Here is a 7,336-nt window from a genome sequence, read left to right as displayed (position 1 = left end):
TTCTGTTTGAAGACTCTGCTTCCAGGGTTTCCCAGGGGCGTCCACCTAGCCCTTCCCCAGTGGAGGAAGACATACCATGCACTGACGCACAACCACTTATGTCTCCAGATGAAGAGGACATGGGAATACCACCACAGCAGAGTCACCGACTCTCTGATGATGACGAAACACAGGTGCCCACTGCCGCGTCTTTTTGCAGTGTGCAGACTGAACAGGAGGAGGTCAGGGAGGGAGACTGGGTGGAAGACGATGCAGAGGACGATGAGGTCTTAGACCCCACATGGACTGAAGGTCGTGGCGATGACTTTCACAGTTCAGAGGAAGAGGTAGTGGTGAGACCGAGACAACAGCGAAGCCAAAGAGGGAGCAGGGGGCCAAAGCAGACGAGCCGCCGCCCCCAGAGTTCGCCTGCTACTGGACATCGCCAACAGGGACCCAGCCCCACAAAGGCAGCTTCAAAGAGTTCCCTGGCATGGCACTTCTTTAAACAATGTCCTACCGACAAGACCCGAGTGACTTGCACGCTCTGCCATCAGAGCCTGAGGCGAGGCATTAACGTTCTGAACCTCAGCACAACCTGCATGACCAGGCATCTACATGCAAAGCATGAACTGCAGTGGGGTACACACCTTAAAAACCAGGCACTCGCTGAGGCTCCCCCTGCTCCCTCTACCGCTGCTGCCTCGGCTTCCGCCTCGAGAGGAATGTTGCCACCTGCCGAGCAGCAAACAGAGGATGTGCCACCGACACCACCACCACCGCCACCGTCAACTAGCGTCTCCACTATATCACACAGCAGCGTTCAGCTCTCAATATCTCAAACCTTAGAGAGGAAGCGCAAATTCCCCCCGAGTCACCCTCGAGCCCTTGGCCTGAACGCCAGCATTTCTAAACTGCTGGCCTTTGAAATGCTGTCATTCCGGCTGGTGGACACACACAGCTTCAAAAAGCTGATGGCCATGGCTGTCCCGCAGTATGTGGTTCCCAGCCGCCACTACTTCTCCAAGACAGCCGTGCCTTCCCTGCACATGCAAGTGTCCGATAAAATCAAGTGTGCACTGCGCAACGCCATTTGTGGCAAGGTCCACCTAACCACAGATACGTGGACCAGTAAGCACGGCCAGGGACGCTATATCTCACTAACTGCACACTGGATGAATGTAGTGGCGGCTGGGCCCCCGGCGGACAGTTCCTTGGCGCACGTCCTTCCGCCCCCTAGGATCGCAGGGCATCATTCTCTGCCTCCTGTAGCCTCCTCCTCCTACTCGGCTTCCTCCTCCACTGCTTCCACCAGCTCATCCGGTCAGCCACACACCTTCACCACCAACTTCAGCACAGCCCGGGGTAAACGTCAGCAGGCCATTCTGAAACTCATATGTTTGGGGGACAGGCCCCACACCGCACAGGAGTTGTGGCGGGGTATTGAACAACAGACCGACGAGTGGTTTCTGCCGGTGGGCCTCAAGCCAGGCCTGGTGGTATGCGATAATGGGCGAAATCTCGTGGCAGCTCTGGGACTAGCCGGTTTGACGCACATCCCTTGCCTGGCGCATGTGCTGAACTTGGTGGTGCAGAGGTTCATTCACCACTACCCCAACATGTCAGAGCTGCTGCATAAAGTGCGGGCCGTCTGTGCGCGCTTCCGCCGTTCACATCCTGCCGCTGCTCGCCTGTCTGCGCTACAGCGGAACTTCAGCCTTCCCGCTCACCGCCTCATATGCGACGTGCCCACCCGGTGGAACTCCACCTTGCACATGCTGGAGAGACTGTGCGAGCAGCAGCAGGCCATAGTGGAGTTTCAGCTGCAGCACGCTCGCGTCAGTCGTACTGCCGAACAGCACCACTTCACCACCAATGATTGGGCCTCCATGCGAGACCTGTGTGCCCTGCTGCGCTGTTTCGAGTACTCCACCAACATGGCCAGTGGCGATGACACTGTTATCAGCGTTACAATACCACTTCTATGTCTCCTTGAGAAAACACTTAGGGCAATGATGTTAGAGGAGGTGGCCCAGGTGGAGGAGGATGAGGGCTCGTTTCTAACACTTTCGGGCCAGTCTGTTCGAAGTGGCTCAGAGGGAGGTTTGTTTAAGCAGCAGAGGACAGGTTCACAAGTCGCCAGCCAAGGCACTGTACTGGAGGACGAGGAGGATGAGGAGGAGGAGGTGGAGGGGGACGAGGATGACGCAAGTTCACAGCGGGGTGGCAGCCCAGGCCCATCACTGGTGCGTGGCTGGGGGGATACGGTGGACGATGACGATACGCCTCCCACAGAGGACAGCTTGTCCTTACCCATGGGTAGCCTGGCCCACATGAGCGAATATATGCTCCAATGCCTGCGCAACGACAGCAGAGTTGCCCACGTTTTAACGTGTGCAGACTACTGGGTGGCCACCCTGCTGGATCCCCGGTATAAAGACAATGTGCCCACTTTAATTCCTGAACTGGAGCGCGACCGTAAGATGCGCGAGTACAAGCGCACGCTGATAGAGGCGCTCTTGAGAGCATTCCCACATGTCACAGGGGAACAGGTGGAAGGTGAAGGCAGAGGAGTGGCAAGAGGTCGCCAACGCAGCTGTGTCACGGCCAGCTCATCTGAGGGCAGGGTTAGCATGGCAGAAATGTGGAAAAGTTTTGTCTCCACGCCACAGCTATCTGCACCGACACCTGATACGGAACGTGTTAGCAGGAGGCAGCATTTCACTAACATGGTTGAACAGTATGTCTGCACACCCCTCCACATCCTGACGGATGGTTCGGGCCCATTCAACTACTGGGTTTCGAAATTGTCCACGTGGCCAGAGTTAGCATGTTATGCCTTGGAGGTGCTTTCCTGCCCGGCGGCCAGCGTTTTATCTGAACGCGTATTCAGCACGGCAGGGGGCGTCATTACCGACAAGCGCAGCCGCCTGTCCACAGCCAACGTGGACAAGCTGACCTTCATAAAGATGAACCAGGCATGGATCCCACAGGACCTGTCCCTCCCTTGTGCAGAGTAGTCCTTATTAACTGCCTAAAACATGTCTTGTTGTGCTACGGGCCACTTCTTTATTTGATACAAATTTTATGAAACCCACAGTTGAATGAAACTCTTCTCTGTCTGGGCGCCGGGGCCTAACCAGATGAAAGTGGCCGGTTAAACTAACGGGTGACATGAAGCCATAACGTCTGCCATGCTACCTCTGTCTTCTGTCTGGGTGCTGAGGCCTAAGTCAAATAAAGCGGTCTTCTGCTGTGCTGGGGGATATGAAGCTAATCTCTGACCTCTCTCCTCTGTCTGGGTCCAAAGGCCTAAATCACTGAAAGAGGCCTTCTCCTGTGGTGTGTGATATGATGCCAGAATATGTGCTGTGGTGCCTCTCTCCTCTTCCTGGGTGCAGGGGTCAAAGTAACTAAATGGTGGCTTCTCCTGTGGTGGCTGATATGATGCCAGAATATGTGCTGTGGGGCCTCTCTCCTCTTCCTGGGTGCAGGGGTCAAAGTAACTCAATGGTGGCTTCTCCTGTGGTGGCTGATATGATGCCAGAATATGTGCTGTGGTGCCTCTCTCCTCTGTCTGGGTCCAAAGGCCTAAATCACTGAAAGAGGCCTTCTCCTGTGGTGTGTGATATGATGCCTGAATATGTGCTGTGGTGCCTCTCTCCTCTTCCTTGGTGCGGGGGTCAAAGTAACTAAATGGTGGCTTCTCCTGTGGTGGCTGATATGATGCCAGAATATGTGCTGTGGGGCCTCTCTCCTCTTCCTGGGTGCAGGGGTCAAAGTAACTCAATGGTGGCTTCTCCTGTGGTGGCTGATATGATGCCAGAATATGTGCTGTGGGGCCTCTCTCCTCTTCCTGGGTGCAGGGGTCAAAGTAACTAAATGGTGGCTTCTCCTGTGGTGGCTGATATGATGCCAGAATATGTGCTGTGGGGCCTCTCTCCTCTTCCTGGGTGCAGGGGTCAAAGTAACTAAATGGTGGCTTCTCCTGTGGTGGCTGATATGATGCCAGAATATGTGCTGTGGGGCCTCTCTCCTCTTCCTGGGTGCAGGGGTCAAAGTAACTCAATGGTGGCTTCTCCTGTGGTGGTTAGTATGATGCCAGAATATGTGCTGTGGGGCCTCTCTCCTCTTCCTGGGTGCAGGGGTCAAAGTAACTCAATCGTGGCTTCTCCTGTGGTGGCTGATATGATGCCAGAATATGTGCTGTGGTGCCTCTCTCCTCTTCCTGGGTGCAGGGGTCAAAGTAACTAAATGGTGGCTTCTCCTGTGGTGGCTGATATGATGCCAGAATATGTGCTGTGGTGCCTCTCTCCTCTTCCTGGGTGCAGGGGTCAAAGTAACTAAATGGTGGCTTCTCCTGTGGTGGCTGATATTATGCCAGAATATGTGCTGTGGTGCCTCTCTCCTCTTCCTGGGTGCGGGGGTCAAAGTAACTCAATGGTGGCTTCTCCTGTGGTGGCTGATATGATGCCAGAATATGTGCTGTGGGGCCTCTCTCCTCTTCCTGGGTGCAGGGGTCAAAGTAACTCAATGGTGGCTTCTCCTGTGCTGATTGATATAAAGCTGATGGTTGTGCCATCTGACATGGTTGCCAGGGTCTGATTCAATGGGGGCCTACTCCTGTGGTGGGTGATCTAAATGCCTGATTCTCTGCTGTGAAACCTCTCTCCTCCGTCTGGGTGTAGGGGTCAAAGTCTTTCAAAGTCGCCTTCTCCTGTGCTGATTGATATGAAGCTGATGGTTGTGCCATCTGACATGGTTGCCGGGGTCCCATTAAATTGTGGCCTACTCCTGTGGTGGTTGATATGATGCCTGATTCTCTGATGTGGAACCTCTCTCCTCTGTTTGGGTGAAGGGGTCAAAGTAACTAAATGGTGGCTTCTCCTGTGGTGGCTGATATGATGCCAGAATATGTGCTGTGGGGCCTCTCTCCTCTTCCTGGGTGCAGGGGTCAAAGTAACTCAATGGTGGCTTCTCCTGTGGTGGCTGATATGATGCCAGAATATGTGCTGTGGTGCCTCTCTCCTCTTCCTGGGTGCGGGGGTCAAAGTAACTCAATGGTGGCTTCTCCTGTGGTGGCTGATATGATGCCAGAATATGTGCTGTGGTGCCTCTCTCCTCTTCCTGGGTGCGGGGGTCAAAGTAACTCAATGGTGGCTTCTCCTGTGGTGGCTGATATGATGCCAGAATATGTGCTGTGGTGCCTCTCTCCTCTTCCTGGGTGCAGGGGTCAAAGTAACTAAATGGTGGCTTCTCCTGTGGTGGTTGATATGATGCCTGATTCTCTGCTGTGAAACCTCTCTCCTCCATCTGGGTGTAGGGGTCAAAGTCTTTCAAAGTCGCCTTCTCCTGTGCTGATTGATATAAAGCTGATGGTTGTGCCATCTGACATGGTTGCCAGGGTCTGATTCAATGGGGGCCTACTCCTGTGGTGGGTGATCTAAATGCCTGATTCTCTGCTGTGAAACCTCTCTCCTCCGTCTGGGTGTAGGGGTCAAAGTCTTTCAAAGTCGCCTTCTCCTGTGCTGATTGATATGAAGCTGATGCTTGTGCCATCTGACATGGTTGCCGGGGTCCCATTAAATTGGGGCCTACTCCTGTGGTGGGTGATCTAAATGCCTGATTCTCTGCTTTGAAACCTCTCTCCTCCGTCCGGGTGTAGGGGTCAAAGTCTGTCAAAGTCGCCTTCTCCTGTGCTGATTGATATAAAGCTTATGCTTGTGCCATCTGACCTGGTTGCCGGGGTCTGATTCAATGGTGGCCTACTCCTGTGGTGGGTGATCTAAATGCCTGATTCTCTGCTGTGTAACCTCTCTCCTCCGTCTGGGTGTAGGGGTCAAAGTAACTAAATGGTGGCCTACTCCTGTGGTGGGTGATATGATGCCTGGTTCTCTGCTGTGGGACCTCTCTCCTTTGTCTGGGTGCTGTGGTCAAAATAATAGTAAGTGACCTTCTCCATTGGTGGGTGACTTGAAGCCTGATTCTGTGCTATGGGACCTCACTCCAATTAATATTGTTTAATTTTTATTTATTTTATGTTAACTCATCATTTCCCTATCTACATTTGTTTGCAGGGGATTTAACTACATTTTGCTGCCTTTTGCAGCCCTCTAGCCCTTTCCGGGTGTGTTTTACAGCCTTTTTAGTGCCCAAAAGTTCGGGTCCCCATTGACTTCTATGGGGTTCGGGTTCGGGATGAAGTTCGGGTCGAGTTCGGATCCCGAACCCGAACATTTTTCGAAAGTTCGGCCGAACTCGTCGAACCCGAACATCCAGGTGTTCGCTCAACTCTAATCACCATCACTAATATAAAACTAATTAAAAAGTTATGTATTTTGTATATCACACCATATCATAGTTCCTGTTTCCTTAACCACTTTACATCTGGGCCATTTGCCCCCTTCCTGACCAGGCCTAATTTAGCAAATCTGACATATTTCACTTTATGTGGTAATAACTTTGGAACGCTTTTACTTATCCAAGTCATTCAGAGATTGTTTTCTCGTGACACATTGTACTGCATGCTAGTCATAAATTTAAGTCAATATATTTCACCTTTATTTATGAAAAAATCCCAAATTTACCAAAAATTTGGAACAATTCGCAATTTTCAAAATTTAAATTTCTATGCTTTTAAAACAGAAATTGATACCTCATAAAATATGTATTACTTAACATTCCCCATATGTCTACATTTTGTTGGCATCATTTTGGAAATGTCATTTTATTTTTTTAGGATGTTAGAAGTTTAGAAGCAACTCCTAAAATTTTTAAGAAAATTGCCAAAACCCACTTTTTAAGGACCAGTTCAGGTCTGAAGTCACTTTGTGGGGCCTACATAGTGGATACCCCCATAAATGACCCCATTGTAGAAACTTAACCCCTCAAGTTGCTTAAAACCGATTTTACAAACTTTGTTAACCCTTTAGGCGTTCCACAAGAATTAAAGGAAAATGGAGATCAAATTTTTAAATTTCACTTTTTTGGCAGATTTTCCATTTTAATCCAATTTTTTCTTTAACACATGGTTAACAGCCAAACAAACTCAATATTTATTACCCAGATTCTACGGTTTACAAAAAAAAACACATGTGGTCATAAACTGCTGTATGGGCACACGGCAGGGCGCAGAAGAAAAGGAGCGTCACATGGTTTTTAGACGCCATGTCCAATTTGAAGCCCTCCTGATGCACCCTTACAGTAGAAACTCCCAAGAAGTGACCCCATTTTGGAAACTAGGGGATAAGGGGTCAGTTTTATTGGTACTATTTTTGGGTACATATGATTTTTTGATCATTCATTATAACACTTTATGGGGCAAGGTGACCAAAAAAATTGGTTGTTTTAGCACAGT

Source organism: Bufo bufo, chromosome 8 (genome assembly GCF_905171765.1).
Source record: "Bufo bufo chromosome 8, aBufBuf1.1, whole genome shotgun sequence".
NCBI lineage: Eukaryota > Metazoa > Chordata > Amphibia > Anura > Bufonidae > Bufo > Bufo bufo.
Note: the sequence above shows the minus strand (reverse complement) of the source record.